The 27,082-nt window shown below is 32.0% G+C and overlaps 1 pseudogene across 1 annotated transcript; it reads right to left on the bottom strand.

The window, feature by feature from the left end:
• Nucleotides 1-6,417: 6,417 nt before the first annotated feature.
• LOC145572014 (bystin-like) lies at nucleotides 6,418-13,581 on the bottom strand (annotated as a pseudogene). Its single transcript, XR_014096667.1, has 11 exons — nucleotides 13,402-13,581; nucleotides 13,089-13,289; nucleotides 12,618-12,744; nucleotides 12,413-12,464; nucleotides 12,065-12,316; nucleotides 11,007-11,082; nucleotides 10,752-10,831; nucleotides 9,897-9,944; nucleotides 7,759-7,905; nucleotides 6,932-7,004; nucleotides 6,418-6,840 (listed from the first exon to the last, which is right to left on the bottom strand). The product of XR_014096667.1 is annotated as a bystin-like (transcript).
• Between the last annotated feature and the right edge of the window lie 13,501 nt (nucleotides 13,582-27,082).

Raw genomic sequence — 27,082 nt, 5'->3', positions numbered from 1 at the left:
TGTTTGGATTCGAGCAGTTAAATGGTTTTGGTTTGAAATTTGATAGTACTTGCTAACCTTTTGCGTTCACAAGTTTTATATAAAGTTGCGAATCATTTCATATTTACTATTTAGGCATCATATTATAAACAAATTTTCATTGATTTTATAAATACATATTATGTTTTGTTTCAAGTTTAGTCATACTGATCTTACTAGTTTATTACGAAATAGATTATAAGAGTTAGTGTATTAATGTATTACTGTGTTTACAATTAGGTTATTATATGCTTCTTATCTAATCATTTATATACATGACTAGAGGCAGTAGTGTTGCTAATAGTTTGAGGCAGGGCCTGAGTCTGCTTGTTTTGCTCTTGTTTGTGAACACTGATTATCCTTAATGAATGATTTGCCTTGCTATTTTAAAAAAAATATTCTAAGATTTCTAATATTTAATCCATTTAATTATATTCCCGTCAAAAAAAAAATCTATTTAATTATATAAAAAAGTTTGTAAACGGTTCGATTTAGAAGCGGTTTGAATCATAAACTGTTCGGTTTATAACTAGTTCGGTTTACAAACAGTTCGGTTTTTAAATGGTTCGGTGCAAACGGGTAGCAGTTTGCTAACGGTTCGGTGTAAGCGGTTTTTTTGCCAGTTTAAACGGTTTCGGGTTGGAACCGGTTTCGGGTTAGATACGGTTCGGTTCTTTTTCGGTTCGGTTTTCTTTCAGTTCGGTTTATATTTGGTTCGATTTGTTAACGGGTTCGGTTCTTATACGGTTTAACATTATTCGGGTCGATTCGGTTTCGGGTTTACTAAAATACGGTTCGGGTCGGTTTCAAAAAAATCGGTTTTTAATCGGTTCGGTTCTCATTTGGGTCGGTCGGTTTCGGGCAGTTAAACGGTTTCGGTTTGAAATTTGACAGCACTACATTTTACTAACATTTGTATTATCTCTCTATATGTCAACCTTTTGATTATTTTTAATTATGAAACAACTAACCATTTTTAAAAAGAGTTGTACCTTTCAAATGGTTTTAAGTTAATGCAAAACCCAAATTATAAGGGTAAACATGGGTTGGATATTTGAATTCATTTTCATTATAACAAATAACACTAAAAATGATATCGTTAAACCGAATTAGTAAGTTCAATTTGTTTGGATACTCGAATTTTTAGTTTAGATATCACATACCCGATATGTTATCCAAATTAATGTGAAAAGTTTTGTTTTTGAAGAAAACTAGCATTCATCCCGTGCGATGCACGGATTATTTTTATCTATAATTTTTTTAATGGAAGGATTGATCAAATTTTTTTTTGAGGGGGGGGGGGGGAATTTAATAACAAACATATGTATGAAAAATTATCCTAGCAAAAAATTGGATTGAAACTCTTAAACAACATTGAAAGCTAGCTATGCTACTGCCCTTCGTAGTTTTAAAAATATCAGTCAATTCAACATTTGATATGCCAATTTCATGAAGCAAAATAGGAAATCAACATTTTGGAAGATCTTGGATTTAAATTTAATTAGAGACTAAACTATTTGACTAAGATGCAAAATGAGGAAAAACCGGGGAAAAAAGAAAAAAAAGATCTACTTTGTTTAATGAAATTTAATGGTAGAATGCCCAAAAAAAAGTGCATTAGAAATTTATTTACAGTAAATATGCTTAGATTGAGAAGGAACGGAAAGATGCAAACTAAAAACTTATATATATATATATATATATATATATATATATATATATATATATATATATATATATATATATATATATATATATATATATATATATATAAACATACTTTGATGGTTGCGAAAATATTTCAACAAATAATATCAAATCAAACCAAAAACTTCACAAGTTGACATAAACCTAGAATGAATAAGCAACAATAAGTTAAAAAATATATAAAAAAAATCATGAATTGCACTGTACCTAAGAAAGTATCTATTATTAGAGTAATAATTAGTGCTTTAGTTATTAAAAATTGGGGATGAATAAAAATGATTTGTGGTAGAAAGACGGGAAGAGTGATTACATTCATAACTGAAATTTAATTAGGGAAGAAAGTAAAATGCATTTTGATTTGAATAGTTAACGAAAATGGGAGTTTGATTCAAAAATATAAAATAAAAAACTAATGCAACCCTTCATGAAAAAGTAATTAAATAAAATCAAATGCAACCCTTCAAGTATAAATTTACCGAAAACTAATACTTCCTCCGTTCTTTTTTTATTGCACTATAAGGGGTTTCACACTTGTCAATGCATTACTTTGGCTATTAATATCTTTAATTATACTTTTACAAAATTATAAAAAATTGATATTTGAAAAGTAGATTTCAAGACGAATCTAACTAGATCCTATATGACTATGTTTTTCCTAATAAATAAATCACAAAAGATGGTCAAAGAAGATTAAGTGAATAGTGTAAAAGTCCTTATGGTACAATAAAAGAAAAACAGAGGAAGTAAGTAAATGAAGTGTTGTTTGGGGAATAAACTGAACATCAAAGTAGTTATTAAAGTTAAAAATAAATAAATAAATAAATAAAAAGAAAAGAATATATGAAAAATAAAAAAAGGACACGTAGACACTTTAAATTTCCTTTAAATTTTCCTATTTTAAGCATTTAGTTATTATACCATCTGACCCTTTTTTTTTGGTGAAGGCAAGCAAATTATATCATTTAACACTAACTAAACACATTATCACAAATTTCCGAGTAAATTAATAATAATACTCTTATTACAAAATACTACTCATTCTTATTAAGTTATAAAGTAATTATGAAACCTATATTTAGAAGTCTAATTATTTTTTTGATAAGTACATTTAAGACTTCAAGTGAAAAAAAATGATTAAAAAAAAAAAAATCGATATTGATCTGGCAGGGACTGGCACCCAGGATTTAGAATTGGATAGGCTTTGAGCCTTTGACGCTCTACACTCTAAAGTATAAGTACTCCCATCAAAACTAAAGGGAATATTGAATTAAACTGGACCAATCAGAACAAAACGGTATACGAAGTATTAAATTCAATAAACCTAAATAAAATTCTGTCCCGTAGGCCGTGGCCAATTAAAAATTGTCTCTCAAAACTAAACTTTCCATTTAAGGAAATAGAATATTTATATTTTTAGTAAAAGAAATTAACCAAGTATTTATGCTTTTATCTTTATTGCTTTTCTCGTAATCTGTATGCTCGTCTTTTTTGTCTTTTGCTGGTCTAATTTGACTTTAAGAGAATCTCTGCAAGTATTAAAAATAATAATAAAAAAAAAAACAAATTATGCATTGTCAAAAATATATATATATTTCCTAATCTATAATTATAATTATTGTAACAAAGATGGAATTACGCTTTTCAAAACGCATTTCAAAATATTTTATATGTTAAATATCTATAATTATATTAGTAATCCCTCCGTTTTAAATATTTGCTCTATTTCTCCATTCGCGGAGTTTAAGGAAAAATTGGAGAAAGTAATAAAATATGAAGGTAGTGGGATAGGTGGAAGAATAAAAAATTATAAAAAGCAAAAATAGTGGAGAGAATTGGAGGATAGAGAAAATGAATTGATAAAATATGATTTATGTTGGGTCTTCTAGGTGAAAGAAATGAATTAAATATTGTAAAAGCTTTTCAAATAAAGAAATGGAGCAAGGATTTAAAAACGGCCGAAAAAGGAAAGTAGAGTAAGTATTTAAAAACGGAGGGAATATAAGAGTAAACACTATAAAAATTTGATATTGTGAAAGTATTTAATAAGACGAATTTAACAAGATCCCACATGACTATATTTTACTTTACGTATAAATCACAATTTGTGGTCAAACAAGCATGATGAATAGTGCAAAAGTTCGGTTGTTGCAAATTACAATATTAATAGAAAGGAGGAAGTACGTAATATCTTTCTTTAGGTTTGCATAGTGCTCGTTCTTAGTATATAAAGTCTAATATATTTATTACTCCCTCTAACCTAAATTACTCGCAATATTTTAACTTTTTGTCCGTCCTCCAACACTATTCACACAACTCACTCTAGCCATTATTTTTAGATATTATATAAAAGTCAATGTAATCAAATAAAATGTTAATTATTGGTTCTATTTTAGTGTATAATTTCTTAATATAAACTTTTTATCACTTTTATAAATATATAATAAAAAATATCAACGGTCAAACATGTGCATTGACAAATGTGTCCAGTCAAAATGTTGCAAGTAATTTGGGACTGAGGGGGTATTACAAGTCGATGACCATGTATCAGTGTATCATTTCACTTTATTTTATCTTAATTTTTTTCTTTGTATTTTATTTTGTTTGCATATAAATATTGCAAATTATTTGCTTTTTATTAATTTATTATTTGCTTTTTATTAATTTATTTAAAGTTAATTCATTATAGGATATTACCAGAATTTGAAACTTATTTTATTTTATTATTTTTATTTTATTTTTCTGATATAGGATAAAATAAGATGAAACAAACAACCCCAAGATCCCCAACAAAACCAATTATCGGCACCGCCAAATAATGGTATCAAGAGCTTTTGATCCATATAACTCTATCAATGGTATCAAAAACTATTAATCCATATTTTTCTTGCGTCCGCTATTACAAATCATTTCCATGGTTACACCATCAAAACCCATTGTCGACACCGACAGATGATGGTGTCCATATTGACTTTAGTTTTGGAAAAAAAAAATGGTTTTGTACACTAAAAAAAAAAAATACAAAACATTTGAGTGTTAAAAAAGACCATTCTTAAAAGTAGCTTCAAATTCTGCTAAAGAATAGCATTTCATAGATGAACCCAGAAATTTTTTTTTCCCCTTTCATTATTCCAAAATTTTATCATATTCCACCATTTAAAAAAGATTCATAAAAATAAAAAAAAATAAAAAAAATAAAAAAAAGTACGACAAATTTTAAGCTGAGGGAGTTGCAGGAGTCTATACACCCCTTTGCAAAATAACTCGATCAGTCGATCTTCAAACAATGATATGAGGTATTATGAAAATCCCGGTGTTAAATAATACAGATTTACTAAAAGATAAAACATTATCAAAATTTTCGGAAAGTTACTCATAAGGACGAGGTGAGATTACTAACTCTTTAGTCATCCTCTTCCATCGGCACTTCTGGTATATCATATCTGTCTTCCTGGATAATTTTATTGGTAACTGATACTGTAGAGGGTAAATAATAAGTCAAGGGAGACCAGCAAATTGCATGAACAAGAGACAGCTATTCATGACAAAGGGATGAAAACTAGTACAGAAAAACTGCGGATATGAGGAAACAAAGATGACATTATGAAACGAAGCAATCACTATTAAGTAAAACCAAACTTCACTAGGATGAGAAGCTGATAGCATTCAAGCTCGTATAACTAACTAGAGTACTAGACACCGTATAACAATGAATCAATGATGTTGTAAAGCTTACGGTACAAAGTCAAGACATTGCACACCTAGCAGAAACTATAACTAATAAATAAAGTGGTGTGATAGAGCATGTAAGGCACAGCTCAAACAGGGAAGTCGCATATGGTGAGCAAAAATCTGATCAGTGAAGTAAATTGCAGGATTTTAAATAAATTTCAGCTTCTGACAAGGAAAATATAGGGAGGTTGCAGCATATATTTTCAAAGGTCAAAACGAAATACACCATTTGTCACAAAAAGCTGCAAGAGAAACAAGTAATAAACTTGACAGACAACAGGAATAAAGCTAGTTACACAAGGCTAATTTGCTTCCAATAATTTGCAAATGATACATTACAAGGACTACAAGCAAATGGGTTAAAAACACTATGGAACAGGCAAGACTGCTAAAAGTAGATGAAAACAAATGGAAAGCATTTCCACAAAAGATTTTTCTAAATCGCACCTTTCCAATCTCTCGCTCCCAATGTTATAGGACTTCCTGCTCCAGATAACGAATGAAGACCGAATTATAACAAAAACCTTAACACTTACTGCATACCCCCACGGCCCCAACCCTGTAAACTCTTTGTTGTCTAGGGGACCTCTGAAATTAGCCATACATCTTCGTATCTATGGTCTGTCCTTATTTCCTTAAATGCTCAACACGTTTCCCCTCTCTGCATTCCATTACCCTTGTTTAAAATCAACATTCGTATCAAGACATGAAGACAACACCCACTCTACTTCATATAATTTTTTTTATCACATTTAAGAGAAATAAACATGCAGCAAAAATCAGAGATTTAGCAGGAGCAATCTGACTGGGCATTCTGTTTTTCAAATCAACTTGTATATCAGGTGATTATTAATAGGACTCTAAAGCTAAAATCTGCTGACCTCAGAATGCTCCCAGCATCCAATCTGCTAACTGCTAACTACCAAAAGCATTTTCAGCTAACATTGATAAAACTCGCCCATTTTGAATCAATCTGCTAGTTGCCAAACCGCCCTAATAAGTCCATCAAAAATACCTACTACTCAAGATTAGCTTGACCAAATCAAATAAGAATAAAAATAAAACAGAATTCTTGACCAAAAAGTTGGGTTAAGCTCTCCTGGCACTTAGGGATTAGATGCTTTCCAGCAAACATGAGACATGTAAAAAGCATTAACATATATTATGTATGCCCAATCAAGCAAAAACAAACATTACATGATTAGATTCAAGAGTATTGCAATAAATAATCAATGGAAATAAGGAGACATGATGGAATAACCACATAAAGTTGGATAAAAAACATGAACACAATCTGAAGTAAAGGATACACATCGTCATATAATCATCTTCTTTTTCACCACGATTACGACTATTATTAAGCTCTCTAGAAATTTCAGGTGTTACCTGCAAAAAAAACAATAATAGAACATACCTCAGCTAAATAAACATGCTATGACCATTTAACAATTTCTTGCAGAGATGGTTATGCTCTTACCAAATAGTGTCTTTGGTTTTGCATTAATGTATTAAGATTATCTTTATCTTCCTTTCGCAATTCATGTTTGTACCTGTTAAAATTACATAATGCCACCTTGGCATTAAACAGAATTCAAATTGCTACAAATCTACAGCAGAATTCAAAAAAACACATTCAAGCAAGACTTTTTAAAACAAACAATATCTCGAGGAATAAAACCCACTCTGGCAATGAAAAATTGGAGACATACTGTCTCAAATAGGCTTCAAGAAGATTTGCATCCTCGACAACATATATCATAGTGTAATAAACTAGAAGCAAGCGCATAATCCAAGAGCAAGTTGACCACAAAAGTCATTTGAACAAAATATGTCACAGCGATTTTTGTCAGTCACATGGGATTATTATCTCTTTTAATAATCCCGAAAGGATTGTACCTATGTTTGCCCATTTTTTCAAACGCACAAGAAAAACTTTCAATACCCTGTAGAAATTCTTATAAAACAAAAATGTCAGTAACTGAAGCACTAATTGTGGGCTGTTATAAAATTCTACACATCATAGGGCTCACAACATAAAATGTGACAAGATCTCATCCAAAGAAAAACAGATATTCAAGACGATCATGAAGGATTGAATGCTTCAATTAGTATGATGGCATAGAAAATTATTGAATAGAAAAGCCAGAATAATCAAGAATCGGCGTACACTGACACATTTGGGGAGAATCTATAATCTTACAGAAAAGAAAATGAAAAACTTGTATGTCATTAACAGTATAATAATTCTCTTCTTTGTGTGTGTGTAGTTGGGGAGATGGTTGGAGACAGGGGGTAATTACTAACCTCTGAACAAAAGCGAGAAGAGTCTGATGCCAGATCACAGGCATGACCGGTGAGTCTTCTAGAAATCTCATGAAATGTGCAACCAAAGCATCCAGCACACGATAAGGCAAAGCATACTTCTTGTCAATAAAAATCTTGATTATATAGCTGCATTGAGGTTCCAAGTCAAATCATACATTATATTAGAAAATTTCAAAAAGTCTCAATAATTAATGCCCTTTTATTGGGTTAGGACACCAAATCATGTGATGTATTCATGTAAATCAAAGCAAGTAACAGGAACAATATGAAAAATAGTCATTCTCTACTAGAAACTCTTAGAATAAAACTTGGAAAGAGCAATAGTTGGACAGATTTGAGACCAGGGTGCCTATAGCGATCATAAGTAGGCTTGTTATGGACCAACAATGTAATAGACTAGGTTTCAGACTTCATATTTCAGAATTAGCGAGACAAATGAACATAAATGAAAGCTTGAGTCTTTGATTGATATGGCAAAAGGGTTATATAATGACAGGTCAACAGCTTTAGGCTATTACTCTCTTGATAGCTTGAGGCAATTAATCTCTTAGTAATACTCTCTTAGTAACTTTAGGTTACTACTCTCATAATATAGTTCCTCACAATTCACATAACAATTTTATTTCCATGCTACATGCTATTTATACTCAAGCTCACTACTAAGGTTACCCTAACAATGAAAATAGTTTGTCTATATTACAATAGAAGATCAGCCTGCTCCATTCATGCATTGTACTCTTCTTGCTGTCCTCTGCTTCCCATTGCACTTAGGTAGCAGTCCCATTGAGTCCATCACACTATAGGCTATAAGTGATTACTTATCTAAAGTATATACTGTATACACGTACACAAGACATAGGATAGAAAAACAGATACCGCTATGACAATGTACAAGGGTAATACCAAGGGAAGCATTAATTCACCCAATATGACACACTAGAGTTTATACAGTCACCCTTTCCAAAATTAACAAGTAAAAAGCAAAAAGGAAAGAAACAAATATTCATTTTGAAGAACTTAAAACAATAAGATCCAAAAGTTATAATAGCTGGAAAAGGAATTATAAGACCCCATTATCAATTTACATTTCAACAGATCAAAGGATACAGACAGGTAACCTGCCCTGGATATATATACAGGAAAAATCTTCTAGACAATTTTTTCTTAGATAAGAAAGTTTGCCGCCAACGGCATCTAAGAATTGGATACGACAATACAAGGGCCAATAGATTTTAGAAAAATTTGTTAAAAACCATCTTATAAAAACCAAATTTTGTTGAAAACCATCTTATAAATTTTTTTTTGTCAAAGCACACCTATTTTAATTTTTTTTTGGTAAAGTCCCACCATTTCTTCGTGTTCCGACTAATTACTTACATTTCCGGCGTTGACTAACATGTACACCTCACGTGACCCACTTAACTCTACTTTTCTTTTATTTTTCCCCCCTTTTCCTCCATTCATTCTCCTCTTCATCAATCCTCTTCATCATACTTTGGTTTTTATAGCCTTTTATATAATTGCACGGAAACGTAAGTGATGAAGGGGGAATGAATAAAGGAAAAAGGGGGGAAAAATAATAGAAAAATGGGGTTAAGTAGGTCACGTGAGGTGCACATGCTAATCAACGTCGGAAATGTCAATCGATAGTCGAAATCCGAAAAGGGGTGGGATTCAACAAAAAAAAATTTATAAGATAGTTTTTACCAAAATTTGGTTTTTATAAGATGGTTTTCAACAAATTTTCCTAGATTTTATCTATGTATACCCTGATCGGTAAAAATGCTTTGCATTCAAATTCCATAGCAGAGAAGAATAAGCAACGTAAATTGTATAAAAATAATGGGCCTAGTAACCCTAAATTTGGAAATAGAAGTGTGCAACGTAACAAATCTCATACTCCCTCTTTTGTTATATTTTTTATAAAGTACCCATTACATCATTTACTAATAGATTCTTGTTTCAAGTAGAGGAGTGGAAAATAGGTATATAAAGTAAGAGATTATATAGGTGGGTGGGTATAAGAAAAAGGTGGATTAAGTGAAAGAGAGTAAAAACGAGTTAATATTGTAAAATAAAATATAGAGTAGAAACCAAACATTTAGAACAGCTTTTACCTGGTAGTCCCATAGTAATCCATCTCAGCTAGCCTCAACAACGCAGCACTGCATACCAATGGATTACAAGTTATTTGTTATATACAGCTACAACTTCACATGCACAGTAAACAAAATATATACATTAAAATTCAGCGGCAAGCACACAGATGCATTAAGTATTTGAATGGCACAATAAAGGTTATTTTTCAAGGGAAAAAATATGAGGTGCTTCAAGTTTTTCAGAATGCAAGCCAGGATAGATTACAAGTTTTACAGATCCATCTTCATAGAGCATCAAAGTTAGATTTACATAGGCATTGTTCAACTTATGAGGCATTCTTACGATTTGGGGTCTAAGGTATAGGGCACAAAGCTGCAAATGATCACAGTGCCAAACACTATTTTTCCCTAGAAAATTCTGTTTAAAAAAACTAAGTCTAATTTCATTCAAGTCTATCCATAACTCGTACAATTGAAGCCTGTGCAAGTGCACAGCTATACATAAAAAGTTAAAAAGCTTCTGATGTATTTGTCCTCATTTTGTCTTCTTCCCCCTCCCCTTTTCTTTACACCCTCTAATATCATATTTAGGCCCAAAGCAGGACATAATATTTAAAGATCCAAGAGTAAAGAACAGGTCAATGAATAGCATAATTTTTCGAAGATTTTTCAAAAGAGGCTCGGCCCTGGAAGTATCTTTGGACACATTTATACGAGTGCCGGTAACGCAAGTATAACTAAAGAATTGACATAGAATCCTTACAAAAATATCAAATCTTTTATTACAAAATAAACAAATTTTCAAGGTCAACACAGTTCATTCCACAACTACAGCAAATTCCATGGTCAAAAGATATTACATATACAGAATACCTTGAATGAGCAAGAGGAATAGACATTTTCGGGATCACACTACCTATGATGACTGCTTCCCGAAGATTGCAATTTCCAGACTGCGTTTACACAGCGAAAAAAAATGCTTTTAGGACAGCACGTAAACTAGTCCAACTGAAAGCAAAGTATGCAGATTCCAGATTGCAGAATTAATCTAGCTACATGAACTTCTGAATAAGTGGAAAAAATAGATAACAATGCCAACATGTACTGCTTTATCATGGGCTAATATACCTCTAAAAGGGGGAATAAAATCCCTTTATTGAAAGCACCTGACTTGTACAGAGCTTTTTCCAAAGTTTGATACTACCTCCGTTTCATAAAATGTGCAACAATTTCCTAAAACGGAAACTACACATTATGTGCAACAAACCAAAAGTTTCCCCTTTTAGTAAATTTTTTTGTGTAAAATTACCACCATACCCTTACTAAATTTTACTTAACTACAATAATTAACATATTAACTCTTTAACCCAAATTAATTTATCCTTAATTAAAACCCTAACCCACATTCTTTCTCCACCCTCACAACCACAGCCACCACCAACATCACCACTTTTTCTCTCTCCTCCCTATGAACCACCACCAACAGCACGACACCACCACTAACTGCACGACACCACCACTCAGATCAAGTCTCTCTTTTCACTCACAACCACGAAACCACCACCACCACGAAACCGCTGCCTTTGTTTCCCCGTATAAAGTTGTCATCGTTCATCCCTTTCACGTCACCCTGCCAGTTCGCAGCGATTTTGGGATCGCGATTTTGCGGTCGTGCGATTTGGGGGGTCTGCGATTAGGTTGCGATTTGGAGGACTGCAATTTGGTTGCAATTTGGGTGTCTGCGACTAGCTAGGTTGCGATTTGGGGGTCTGTAATTTGGGAATTGTGCGTTCGTTGGTGGTGGTAAGTGAGGGTTTTGGTTCTTTGGTGGTTCGTTGGGGTCTTGGTTCGTTGGTGGTTGGGTGGGTTGTTAGTGGTGGTGCGAGTTGGTTGGATGGGTTTTGGGTGGTTGTGCGAGGTGATTGGTGGTGGTGAGGTGGGGCTTCGTGCGTTGGTGGTCTGGTGGTGTTGATGGTCTGGTTGTGGTGTTGGTGGTCTGGTGGTTTAATGCAGTGGTCTGGTGGTGGTGCGCTGGTTGGGTTTTGGGTGGTTGTGGTGGGGTTATTTTCTCTCTCGTCCAATTAATCACATGCCCTTTTGTTTACTAATCTTTGCTTAAGAAATTTTGCTTTGTGAATTGTGCAAGGCCCTTTGTTGCAGATTTTATGAAACGGAGGTAGTATAACGAATTATGCAATTTTTTATGTTTTCTGATGTCTTCCCGAATTTGCGGAAGAAGCACAAGCTTGTAAAATCTTTCAGCCCTTGTTTGGTTCATGTTAGAAGCAAATATTCTAGTAGCCTGGTATACTGCAGCAGGCGACCATTTCTCAGGTTCAGTTAGATGTAGAAACTCCTCCCAACACTCCACAGAAGGGATATATTTTAATCCTTTTGGTAACATTTTTGCAGTATTAGTGTTTAAAACTTTTCCCACCCTATTCATCAATTGACATGAACATGTTAATTTGCATAATGACAATTAATAAATGAAAAAAGATGAACAAAGCATTACTATAAAGCAGGATACATACGTCTTGTAATGCTCTATAACCATGTTTTCTAATTTGGACAGTGGTTTCCCTCCTAGACAAAACAGCACATAGATAAGTCAGGAACAAATAAAAAAAAAACTTCATGAGAAAGCAAAAAACACAGTAATCAACTAAAATTCACAACAAAATCAAACTATTAACAGAATTAAATCTCAGACATTCAATACAAAAACCAAACTTTTACCAGAAGTCACAGCAGCATCATGTTCTTTAATACGAGCAGCAATAACATCCGCGATTGTGTACTGTGTACCAGCATCATTGGACAAAAAGGCATCCAACAATCTCTCATCTTCTTCATTAACTTGATCCTGTTAATAATGATTATCATAACTATTGACAAAGGACAAATTAGATAATTCTAAACTTTAACACATTCAACTATTACACAAAGATCCTTTAAGGGTGATTTAGATTATACACAATTACAATTGTTATTTACGAAACAAGCTCTAGCTCTCACTGTCTTACTGATCAGGTCAGTTCAGCACGCTGTGGTATAAGCCTTAAATCAATTATACGAAGTATTATACATACACACATTCCACAGTTGCTTATCATAAAATCGCAAAAAAAATCTCTAATAGTGTTGAATGCTAAAAGTCAAACTCGAAATTCAACTATAAAATTGTAATGATAAAGAGAGAATTCAGACCTCATAATCAATAATCTGGAATTCGTTTTCGTCAAACCCGGCAAAATCATCAAAATCTTCCTCTTGTTCATCCTCATTATGAAGAACATCAGAAAACGAAGGAATTTTAGGGTTTTGATCATAATTCTCCTCATCAACAATTTCCTTCTGCTGTTTAAACGCTTCCTTAAGAATTTTATCACTCAAATTGTTGGAAATCATCTGCAAATTTCATCAACAAAATCAAAAATCAAACCAAAATCATTCATTCAAAATTTGAAGCAAATTCAATAACCATAACATCAAATTTTGCGGAAAATTTGAAAAAAATTGCCTGTTGTTGTTGTTGGTGGCATTTGAAAGATTTAGAGCGCTTTTTTGAAACGAAGGTGGGTTGTTCGGCGAGGAAAGGGTGAGAATTGAGCATTCTCTCTCTTCTTCTCTTCTTCGCCATTGTTGACATCGCCGGAAAGCTAAGGATTGCCGAAGAAGGAGGGTTGCTATTTCACGAGTGACTAAATTCAAACTAGTGACTATTTTCCGCGAACTTGGACGAGGCAGACCCGGTTAATAAACAATAAACCTATCAAGTTGTATCTTCCATTAAGTCGGTTGACCCGATCTAGGTTTTGGTTAAAAATGCTTGACCAAAACAGCTCATTACTGGATTGTGTCTAGTAGACTTTTCGGACTCGATTAAAAAAATAAATGCTTACCCTAATAATAATAAAATAAAATAAAAAATTACGAGGCAAGCCAAGGAGGGCTGTCAAAAGGTGATACGACACAATAATCCGACATAAAATAAGAGAGTTTGGGTCAAGAATTCTCGACCTGTTTAAGTAATTAGGTCGACATGAAATTAAACGGGTTAGGTTTGGGCTGAAATTTTAAACCCGAAATCGACACGCATAACCCGATTATATTAATGGGTTGAACGTCAATTTGTTAACTTGAATTCGACATGCTTAACTTGTCTATTGAAGTAGTCAAAATAATTGAATTTTCTTATGGCAATCTTACTAACCCTTTTAACTACATAATTTGGTAGTATAAAAACTTTAGTAAAAACTTTTAGCGGGGCAAAACTTTTGATTTGGGCGGACAAATCTTACTACTCTTTCACTATAAAGTCTTTATATAGTTTTGACTTACTGTTAGTCACCCACCCTTAATTCTTTCTCATTTTTAATTTTAAATATGAATATTAATTAGTTTATTAAGTACTAAACTATATAATGTATATTTTGCCAAAAAAAAAAAAAAAAAACTATATAATGTATCGTATGAATTAATAAAGTGGGTAAAAGGTTACACGACTAACCCGTTTAATAAGCGGATTAGGTTTGGGTCAAGGGTTTTCAACCCGTTTAATAAATGGGTAAGGTTTGGGTCAGGGGTTTATCAACCTAGGCCATTTAATGTTGACACAAACACGAAATCGACACGACATAACCCGTTTGACGGCCCTAAAGCAAAGCATGCATGATTTCAAATATTATTTTATGTCTAAAACCCGACCAGGACAAGCCCATCTTGATCAAAATGATCATCAATAGGTTTAATAAGATATTTGGGTTTTTTTTCATCAGGGTATATGCAAAGGATAGGTAATTACTAATTAGAGGCTTTAGAGCGGAGTATATTAAAGGAGTTGTTGTTGAACCTATTTGAATTGAATTGAAGAGCGTAAGTTTTATAACTACTGTATATTGGTACTCCTTTTTTTTTTTTTTTTTTTTTTGGAAGAATACTCTATGTTTTTATAATTAGACATTAAAAGAGTTGTTGTCAGATCAGTTCACAATGAATCGACATGTTGTACTTCACTATGGTATCTTTCTTCGTATAGATGAATTTATTTTCTTTGCAATTTTTTAAAGAAAAAGATTTCAAAATATAACCTAAATCTAGAATTAGTAGACATACTCGGTGAACAAAGAGACAAAAAAATTTGTGTCAAGAACTCAATAAGAGATTTTCAACTTATTAAGATATCAAGGTAATGCAATATATATGATCATTATTGCAATAATTATGGGATTCTTTATTAGTATATTGTACATCAGTTTCATAATGTTCACATTCGTATTTTGACAGAAATTGTACCGTTGGTTGCAAATATTTTTAATATTTTGAATTTCACAATAAAATAAAGGATTTTTTTGTGAAAAACTACCTTTTAAACTCCAGATTTTGTGAAAAATTACCCTAAAAACTGCCCACCCATACCTGGTGCGAATTAATTCCACTTCGAAGGAGGGGCGGATGAGATTCGAACCCGTGACCTTTGTGTCACGCTGGCTCTTGATACCATGTTAGAGGACCAACTCAACCAAAAGCTTAAGCTGATGGTTGAGGCCCAAGAATATGTTTTATAATCTATCATTTACCTCTCATCTTTAATAGTCAAAAGATTATAAATGAGACTAATAATATGAAACAGAGGAAGTTTTCAACTTAGATTTAAGAGAGTAATGCAATATATGAACATTGCAATATTTATTAAAAAAAAATAATCAAATTGATAAAGAAAAATACAGCTTTGACATTATATAAGCACAAGTACTAAATTTGTTCTTACAAACAATGCAAGAATGATAACATAAATCCGTATCATTATACTTAAATATTTTTTGACTTGTATAGTTAAAACTAAATAACGATCATTATCACGATTCTTGATCATATATATCATGCGTGACCAACATCCAAGACGGTAGAGACATCAACGACAGCCCCCAACTCGAATTTGAACGCTTGAAGATCTTTATCAAAGACGACATTCTCTCGGAGGCACCGCGAAACCTTAGCAATAACGAACCTTAAAACACCAGGACTCACGCCGTAAGCAGGCAAACTCTTCTTACAAGTTCTTAGTGCATTAGTAATGTAACTTTCAACCATATCGGGATTTTCGGGTTTAATCACAAAAGTCACCTCGAAAACTTTGTTGTTGAATGGCTCCTTCCACAAGGTGTTGCGGTCTTCTTGTGTAAGACATTCTGGATTTAGGCAGACCTCACACCAACGGCGAAAGAGAAGAGAGACACGGATCTCATGAGTATCGGTTTTAGACGAGGCTACTCGTTTGATGGGGTTAAGGGTTATGGAGCAAGCTTTGAAGTCATCTTTGTTAGGCTTCAAAGTTGAAGGTTGTTGGGTTAAGATCATCTCCATTGTTGATCTTGTTTGCCGGAAATAGAGTAGAATTTTTAAGGCTACTTTCTTTATTTTTATTTGGTAATAATTTGGTGGATGAAGGTAATTAAGAAACAATGAATATAAAAGCTTTTAATAAGGGGAGTATTTATAAGGGAACTATTTTATTCTTGCACACCAAGGAAAAGTGTTGAGTATTTGACTTGAATTTGGATTTGATAAAAAAATTTACTCGTATACTTTATCTATCTACATTATTATTTTCATTATTGTTTGTGTGTCATAATAAAATGTGGAAAGTATCTCATCTCTAATAGCAATGAAAATCTTTTTTTGGTTTTTTGCTTGTGTGTTTAATTCCATATAATTAATTTGGTAAGTTTATTAGTTTAGTGTAATGTCCATGCGATTAACTTAACACTAAAAATTTTACTAGAATTTTATTATCTCTCTACTTAAAAGCCAAAAATAACACAAGTTGAAATTAATAGAGTTAAATAGTAAAAAAAAAAAAAAAAATCACCTACAAATTGTTATACTTAGGGTCTGTTCACATTTACTGAATTGAACTGAATTGAACTAAACTGAACTAATAGGAGCTTAACTGAACTGAACTGAGCTTAAATGAATATTTTATGAGAGAGGGAAATTAAGAGTTGAACTGAAGTGAACTGATTGGAGCTGAAGTGAACTGATTAAAGCTGAAGTGAACTGATTATAGCTGAACTGAAATTAGGTAAATATGAATAGGCCCTTATGTCATGTGGTACCATCCCTTTTAACCAATCAACATTGTAATTGTTTAAGAAAAATAAATAAATTCAAAACTCTTCTTCCCCCTTTGTGAGAGGACTATAAATTTTCCATCATATTATACTTTGTTTAATATATACTTGTATCCCTTAGAAATAACTTTTTTTTTTTTTTTACATTACATACTATCTACATCCGTTTCATGAAAAATAATTGAATCATTTTTTATACCTCACAAAAAATACTCAATTGTTACAAATTATGTGAAACAGAGTTAGTAGCTTAGTACTCCGTACCATAAAAACTAGTGACACGAGTAAAGTTGGTGAAATGTCTACAACTGAACAATGTATAAAAATATTGTGAAGGAGTTCTTGATTGTATAACTTTATAAGTAGGGAATTTTTTTTGGGGGTGCTAAACAACCTCATACAGTCATACGTGGACTGTTCCTTTAATTGATGGAATATATATTAATAACTACTGTTTCTTTATTACCCTCTTTGAGTCATGTGCATGGTATGATCGATGACATGGACACTTGGTGCAACAAATTAAAAGGCTTGCCAAATTAATGATGCAATTTATCAGTTCCCTTTCCCTCTTGCATATTTGCTTAACACCTAATTAAGGAAATTAATGATAGTGAGGATAAAATGCAATGAACTTTCCTTAGTTTTCTTGACGAAACTTTCTTTAGTTAAGAAAAGATTATGTCCAAGAAAAATCACCAAAATATATCCACAACAAAATAAGTATTCCGTATTTGTTAGGATCCGTTCACTTCACCTTATTTTTGCTGAACTGAAATTATTTTTACCGAAATAAAATTATATTTACTGAACTTAAATTACTTTTACTGAACTTACATTAATTTTACTGAACTTAAATTATTTTTAATGAACTGAAATTATTTTACTGATTTTCTATTTTAATTCTTCTTTAAGATAACTGAATTTTACTAAACTGAAATTATTTTTACTGAACTAAAATTAATTTTACTGAATTGAACTTATTTTTACTGAACATAAATTATTTTTACTTAATATAATTTTTTTATGGTAAAGTGGACAGGACCTTGGAGTAGAGATCAGATGTTTTGTTTTAAACAATATAGAATATAATATTGATCGAAGACAAATAATATGATGTTAAAAATTACTTAAATTTTTGCTGAAACTTTATGTAGTTAGAAACAAATGGAGTATTATACTTTTGTTAATTAAATGCTTCACGGCCACTCTATTTTATTGTATGTATATGATATACAATATAACAATATTTTGACTTAAATCATAGATATAATACTCAAAAATAAGAATCTCAATGTGCAAAGTTACAAACGATGAAGACAATAACGAAAGTAACGAGTAACTAACTCACATGTCAAGTTACAAAACTTAATATCGATTATTAATGGGTACAAAAATGCAATATATACCATAATTTGTGGAAAAATAATCGAATTTATAAACTTGAAATCATCTTTAACATTTGCAACAACTTACAAGAATGATAGCAAATTAACAAGTACTAGGTTTTAATTAATTAAATTTTACCTATTTCTTGACTTTTAACTAAACCCCTAAAGCCCTAGACAGCTATCATATTCACCATTCCCTCGTCATATATATCACGACCAACATCAACTCCGGTAGATACATCAACAACACCCGTCAACTCGAACCGGAACCCTTGAAGATCTTTATCAAAGACGACATTCTCTCGGAGGCATCGCGAAACCTTAGCAATTACGAAACTTAAAACACCGGGACTCACGTAAGTAGGCAAATTCTTCTTACAAGTTCTTAGGGAATTAGTCATGTAGCATTCAACCATATCGGGATTTTCGGGTTTAATCACAAAAGTCACCTCGAAAATTTTGTTGCTAAATGGCTCCTTCCACAAGATGTAGCGGTCTTCTTGAGTAAGGCACTCTGGATTACTTAGGCAGACCTCACGCCAATGGCGAAAGAGAAGAGAGACACGAATCTCATGAGTATCGGTTTTCGACGAAGCTACTCTTTTGATGGGGTTAACGGTAACGGAGCAAACTTTTAAGTCGTCGTTGGATGGCTTCTTCATTATTGAAGGTTGATAGTTTTTGTTCTCCATTAGAATTTTTCGGTAATTTGAAGGTAAGAGTGTATTTTTTGTGGCTAGATTAGGTTTTGATGAGGTAAAAAATATGAGTTAAAACCTTATATTTATAGAGGTAATTTATTATTCTTGCACTGCAAGAATTATTAAAGCGGTGCCTTAATTTTGATGGGTTAAAATAAGGAATTTTTTTATCTTTTAAATTCAAATTATTTCCTTTTTTTTTAATGGATAAAGATTGCATTTAATAAAGAAAGTTCCGATCCCCAATATAAAGTATCTGTCCATTTGATATTTAACAAGATAACCTTTCATTATTGATTTAATTTTTGTTTTTACAGATGTACATTTAGTCATTTACTGTACATCGAGGGTCACTTTTATCAAATTTAGGATCGCTTTTACAAATTTTTGATTATCTTTTATGAAAAAAGCATAAATATTTCATAATTTTTATTTATGGCAGGGTAACTTTTATTTATACTAAGGTAACTTTTGCTCATTTTAAGGTAACTTTGTAACGGATGTAATTGTACATCCAATTTATTTAAAAATTTGTCTTTATTTTTGGGCTTGTTTGTGTTTAATTCCGTAATATAATGCTAGGATCATCAATTTGGTAAGTCTAATATCTTGGAATAATAACTTGGTTTAATGTTTTGAGCTATATATTATACTCCATACATTTAGTATCTTTCATAATTGAGAGTGAGGGAAAGCTCAAGAAGTTAAAGCTTTCCTTCCGGTTACGGATAATCCTGATATCGATTGTCATCACTCGTCACTGTGGATTTGTGGCTCTTTAAACACATACATAAAAAAAATAAAAATAAAAAACTAACTTTCCTAATTTGGTACTCCGATCCGTATTAATTTAATTATGTAATACAAAATTATGCGTAGATGAGTTGATAAATGTTACTATATTATTTCATGTATTTTTTTTTCACTTTAAGCTTTTAATATTTAGCTGTAAGGGATACACGTGTATTTTTCCAAAAAAGTAAAATATTTACAGAAGTTAATTTGTTAGAGATAAGATATTTCCTCTTACTTGACACTAAAGAAATAACTTTACTTATTTAAGCTGAAAGATTTTGTTGAAAAAAATATTGACGAAATAACTATTTGTTAGAGATCAGATATATTTCAACACTTAATTAAGGATATAATATGCTGCTGTAAAAATAACTTAACTTAACTTAATTAAGAAAATAAGATTTTCTTCCAAAAAAAAAAAAACATTTAGGAAAATATGATTCTGTCTAAAAAAAAATAGAAATAAAAAGATATGGAGTATCTTACATTTACTCGTACACTTGCTTTAGTTATCAACTAAATCTTTCCGGGTACTTTAACTTGTGCAAAGAACAAACCTATGCAACCCTAAAATCCCCTATAAATTTTAGAGTAACTCAAAATCTTTTCAATTCATAAATTGTTACCTTTGTTAAAACCTAGCTAATATTCTGTTTCAAAATATTAAAAATAAAAAATAATAAAAATAAAAAAAATAAAACCTAGCTAATATTCAACCGAGCAACCATATTACAATCTCTTACCTACCAAACAAAAATAAACGTAGCCTTTGATTGAACAATGGAACACCATCATCAACCTTCAACTTTAGAGCCTTTCGATAACAATTACAAAGTTTGTTCGATGACCCTTGATCCAATTGAACGATTACCCTACTCATCGAAAATTGATAGTCATGAGATCAGAGTCTCTCTTTTCTTTCACCATAATCTTGAGATCCACCAACACTGCAATGATCCAGAATCCATTTACCAACAAGACCATAATATCTTGTGGACGGAATCAACCAACAAGTATCATAGGGCTATTTTTGTCATTACACCACAGAAGTCCGATATGATTGAGGGTTATGTTGCAAATGCCCTAAATACTTGTAAGAAGGATGATCTTCCGGCTTATCTGAGCCCCGGTGTTTTGAGATACGTGATTGCCAAGGTTTCCAAGTACCTTCGAGAAAATGTTACCTTTGACGATGATCTACCATGGTTTATGTACGAGTTGACGGGTATGGTTGATGTCTCTACCATCGTCAATGCTGACCAGGCCAACTATGTATGACGGAGAAGTACATTCAAGAAATAAATTCATAATTCCATATTTAAGTCCTAGTACTTGTATTTGTATAATGCATCTAAATATAATAAATTCATACATTAAGCTTGCTAAATATAATAAGTTGACTGACTTAATCATAGAAAGCCATTATAAATAGCATAATATGATATGTTACATGTTTTAATTTAAATTTTCTTCTTTCTGATTATTGTTGTATTATTGTTATCTTCATATATTACTCCTACATGATGAGTAGTAGTAGTAGAGTATATGTTGATAGTAACGTGTTTATACTTATTTTCTGTCATGAATGTTGATGAGAATAATGGAGATGATTTTATAATGTTTGAAAATTTTGTTTTAATGTATAGAAAGTTTTCATTGCCCTAAATTCGGTACCATAGCTAGTTGATTAACATTATAGCTCAAATTGTGGAATAAAGAAATGGATCATATTTGAATTTAATACATAAAAATAACTACTTTCAACAATTCCATACTTAAATTTATCATAATCTTTACTGATCTAGGGTCAAATAAGAAGTTCCTTACTTAAAATGAGAAACGATGAGAAATAATTAATGCATAAAAATAACTACTTTCTATAATTACATATACATGTACATATATGTTTTGAACTAAATGTGCAAAAAATAAAGATTGTCTCAAATTTGATGTGCATTAATTTCTAACATAATGCACATAATTTTCTTTTTTCTAGAAATTTGATAAATTTTAACTGTTTGATAATCAAATTCGCACATTCAGAAATAATTTGTATATATAATAATGAAATTTTTTTGCACATTTATCTATCTCAATCTTCTGATTTTGCATTTATGACAGAGGGTTAGGAAAGGCCGCCACGCGGTCCGGTCAACGCCGAGGTAAAATGTCAACGATGAGTTTTCGGCCTATGGTAGTCTTTTATAACATTTTGCATTTAAATAGGTAGTTTCTTACAACATATTTTATAATAGGTAGTTTCTCACAAAAAGTTATTTTAATAGGTAGTTTTTCACAAAAAAATCCTAACAAAAATGATATATGATCCTTTAGAGCTACAGTATATATATATTATACATTTAATACCTTTTATTAATTGGTATTAGTTAGTAGTGTAAGACATAATCACGTGTAGATAGGTTGAATAAATGTTACTATATTATTTCATTTTTTTTTTACTTTGTTTGAAATATGACAACCATATTATTTTAATTGATAAACAATATGATCGGTTTATTTTTTCACATTGTAATATGGATACAATTAAGGCCTTGTTCACATTTATTGAACTGAGCTGAACTAAACTGAACTAAACTGTATAGAGCTGAAACGAATATTTTATGAGAGAAAATTAGGAGTTGAACTGAACTAATTGGAGCTAAAATAAACTGAACTGATTGAAGCTAAATTGAACTGAAATTAACCTTAAGTGAAATTAAGCTAAAGTGAACAGGCTCTTAGTCTTCTAATATCTACAATGCAAATATAATTTTCGAAATTTCAAACAAACATAAAATAAATATTTTTCAAGAAACTATAAAATAATAATATAAAATACATTTAAAAATGAAACTAAAAATTTGATGGATAAAAAAAATGTTGATAATACTATTTTATGCCAAAAATTAAGTAATATAATTATTTAATTGGAGAAAAATATGTCAAAGTATGAAACACATAATCATTAAAACATTATGGTTTTCATACTTCAAACGACTATTACAAAATTTTCAGCCGTAAGGGATGTATGTATACCTTTCCAAAAAAATAAAATATTTACAAAAGTTTGTTTGTTAGAAATTAGATATTTCCATCTTGCTTCTAAAAAAATGACTTTACTTTTAGCTAAGCTTATAGATTTTGTCGAAGTATTGAGGAAATAACTATGGAGTATTTGTTAGAGATCAGATATATTTTAACACGTATTGAAGGATATGCTGTAATAGTGAAGATAAAATATGCTGTGAAAATAACTTTACTTAATTAAGAAAATAAGATTTTCTTACAAAACATATTTTAAGAAAATAAGATTCTGTCTAAAAAAATAGAATTTAGGAAAAATGGAAATTAAAAATCCAACATTTGCTCAGTTTTCTCTTAAAAATCTAACCTTCGATTAATCTCATAAAAATCCAACCTTTATACCCTACCTTCACCAAAAGATCCATTACCTGTTGATGACCGGTTTTTGTAAGCTACATGTCATGTGTCAGCTATTAATAGGTCCATTATTTATTTAATTATTAAAAAAAAATAATTAAAAGAATTTTTTTTTTAAAAAAAAATCAAAAAATCCAACCCCACCCTCCTTCCCTGACCACCCCATCCCCACCGCCCACCAGCCATCAGAACCCACTAACCCCATTCCCCTCTCCACCGGAAAACCCACACCACTCCTTCTGTCGACTTGCCGCCCCCACACTCCATTTTCAATCTCCGTTTCAGCAGCCCTGCAACAATCACAATCACAATTGCACCAAGAACAACCCTCTAGCTCCAACTCCAACCTCACGCTGCAGCGTTCCCACCAATCACCAATCCACATCCACCTTGCTCCCCACCACATGACACCAGCAACACAACTACACAACCACACAATTTAGCCCACCAATTTACCTTCACCAACAACATCAACTCGCCAACAACAGCAGCGCAATGGCAGCAACTAACCACCAATTTTAGCTTGATATTAGCCAACATTCGATCACCAAACTGCTGCCCCAAACTACAGCCGCCAATCGCCACCAATCACAGCCCATATCACTCCAAACCACCATTTACCTCACGAATGTTGTGTTAGCGAAAGCTTGGAGGATTTGAGGGTCACAATCGAAGAGTTTGACGAATGTGAAGGTAGTTTGGGAAGTGAGGAAGGTGGTGGGAGGTTGTCTGTGATGCGGCCGAAGTTGATGCCGATGAAGGAGGAAGTGGCGGTGGAAAGGAGGAGGAGGAGGAGGAGAGAGAAAATGAAGAGGAAGTGGATGTGACTCGTCATTTTTGGTTGGGGTAAGTGGTGGTAGAGGTCATGGCGGTGGAGGAGGTGGTGGTGCGGCTGTGTTGTTTCGGTTTTTGAGGAGAGGGAAAAGAGAAAGAGGAGGAGTAAGAAGGAAAACTGAGAATATTTAAATAAAATAAAATAAAAAACACTTTTTAACCTTTTTAACAGGTTAAAGGTCAAAGTAGATCTGTTGGTGAAGGTAAGGTATAAAGGTTGGATTTTTATGAGATTAATGAAAGGTTGGATTTTTAAGAGAATACCGAGTAAATGTTGGATTTTTAATTTTCATTTTTCCTAGAAATTAAAAGGTACAGAATATTTTTATCACTAGTATACTTTCTTTAGTTAACAAAATTTTTTCATAAAAAAAAAAGCTAAGAAAATCTTTCCCGGACACTAACTACTTGTTACCCTAAAATCCCCTATAAATTTTAGACTAATTCAAAACTTCTCAATTCATAAATTGTTACCTTTGTTAAAACCTAGCTAATATTCAACCGAACAACCATATTATAATCTCTTACCAAATTAAACCTAGCCTTTGATTGAACGATGAAACACCATCATCAACCTTCAACTTTGAAGCCTTTCAATAACAATTACAAAGTTTATTCCATGACCCTTGACCCCATTGAACGATTACCCTACTTGTCGAAAACTGATAGTCATGAGATCGGAATCTCCCTTTTCTTTCACCATAAGCTTGAGATACACCAACACTGCAATGATCCAGAGTCCATTTACCAAGAAGACCATAACATCTTGTGGACGGAACCAACCAACAAGTATCATAGGGCTATTTTTGTCATTACACCACAGAAGTCCGATATGTTGAATCTTATACTAAAGTGAAATAATAATATTAATGGAGATAAACAAAACTGATTTTAATAACTTGCACTCACTGTTCTACTCAACGAGAATACAAAGATGCATGAATATAAATAGCATATGGAATAACGACCTGAAGCTAATCATTAAGAGCATGATCTTATCTAACTAACCCACTATGCATGACTCCACTAACAGTAACAATGACTAACTCCCACGTAATTAACCACTAACCATTTACTCCTTAAAGACTCTAACTTATCAACGACAAAGAATAGCTAGTTACTTTGATCAATCCAACACGATATGATTGAAGGTTACGTTGCAAATGCCCTAATTAATTGTAAGAAGGATGATCTTCTGGCTTATGTGAGTCCCAATGTTTTGAGTTACGTGATTGCCAAGGTTTCCAAGTACCTCCGAGAAAACGTTGCTTTTGATGATGATCTACCATGGTTTATGAATGAGTTGACCGGTATGGTTGATGTTGTTAGAGTAGTTTTCATAATAGGTGTTTAGTAAATGATGGGAAATTAGTCCCACATTGGTAGAATAGAAGTTGGTTGTATAGATTAGTCTATATAGCTTAAAATGTTGGGATGGAAGTCCCACATTGGTAGAATAGAAGAAGTTGCCTTATTCAATTTTATTTAACATGTTGTTGGGAAGAAAGTCCCACATTGGTTGAAAATAGAGGATGATAGCTTACTCTCTTCTATTTAACTTGAAGTTGGGAAGAAACTCCCACATTAATTAAATAGAAAAGTATAGCTTGAAGCTAGTCTATAAGTTACTCTATTCTATTTAACTTGATGTTGGGAAGAAAACTCCCACATTGGTTAAATAGAAAGGTTTAGCTTGGAGCTAGTTTATAAGTTTAATATTTGGAGCAAAACAAAATTTTAACGTGAGTCATGGTTATGACCACGGGCCTGGTCATCATAATATTTGCTTGCTTGATAGGGATAAGTTAGCCCGATCGGGCGCGAGAGCCAATTTATTTTCTTAAGTGTAGATGGCCCGATCGGGCGGGCATTGCCTCGTCAGGCGCGAGCCTAGTTAAAAGATTCGTCCGTTTATTTGCCCAAATGGGCGGGCTTGGCCCGATCGGGCGAGTGTCAACAATCACTTTCTTACGGTTAAATTAATTATGATAATAATGACTTTCCATTAAAAGTCAGATTATCTTAATTAATTATATTTAGGAAATAGCGACTCTTGGTTTAAAAGACTATTCATTGTATATGGTTAATTGCTCCAAAATTATAATTAACCTTTTTATTTTATCTTCTTCTTCCTTATCTATTCTTATTGTTCTTAAAAGTGTTCTTAGGGAGTTCAATTACATTGCTTTAATTGTTCTCGAACTTAGGGAAATCCTGGGAGCATATTAACCGGTAACCCATAGCAATCATAGTGGGGGTTAAAATTGCTTTAAGGACAGTGTAAACACGTCCCTAATTTTTCATCCCCATAATTATTTTCTAACAGATGTCTCTACTATCGTCGAGGCTGAGTAGTTGTTATGATATATGACGGGGGATGAAGTACGGTCAAGAAAAAAACCATTCATATTTCCAAATTTAAGTCCTAGTACTTGTAATAATGCATCTAGCTAGAACCAAATTTATTTGTTTAGTACTATCAAAATTAATTCCTAGTAGTATGTACTTGTAATATACCGTACAATTAAATACTTGTTTTGAAATTTCATTAGAATTAATTTTTCTATTGATGAATATACCTTGCTAGTGTGCAAATTTTACCCTTTAATTTTTTTTTTTAATTTTTTTTTTTAGCGGGGATCAGATATATTTCTTTTTAAAAATTAAGAATATAATATTGAAGTCAAAAAATTAGTGTATAAAATTACTTAATTTTTTTTTACAGAACTTTAATTAATTAAGAAAAGAAGATGAATGAATGAAGTTAAAAGAAGACGACTGTCTAAAAAGCAAAAAGAAAATTTAGTTTAGTTAACTTTTATTTTTTGTTTAATGCAAATACTTTGTTAATAAAATCCTTTGTAGACATTCTATTTTGTTATATGTATGTGATAAGATAATATATA

This window comes from Chenopodium album, chromosome 12, assembly GCF_948465745.1.
Source record: "Chenopodium album chromosome 12, dcCheAlbu1.1, whole genome shotgun sequence".
NCBI lineage: Eukaryota > Viridiplantae > Streptophyta > Magnoliopsida > Caryophyllales > Amaranthaceae > Chenopodium > Chenopodium album.
The sequence above is the reverse complement of the archived record's forward strand: the minus strand, read 5'-3'. Positions and strand labels throughout refer to the sequence as shown.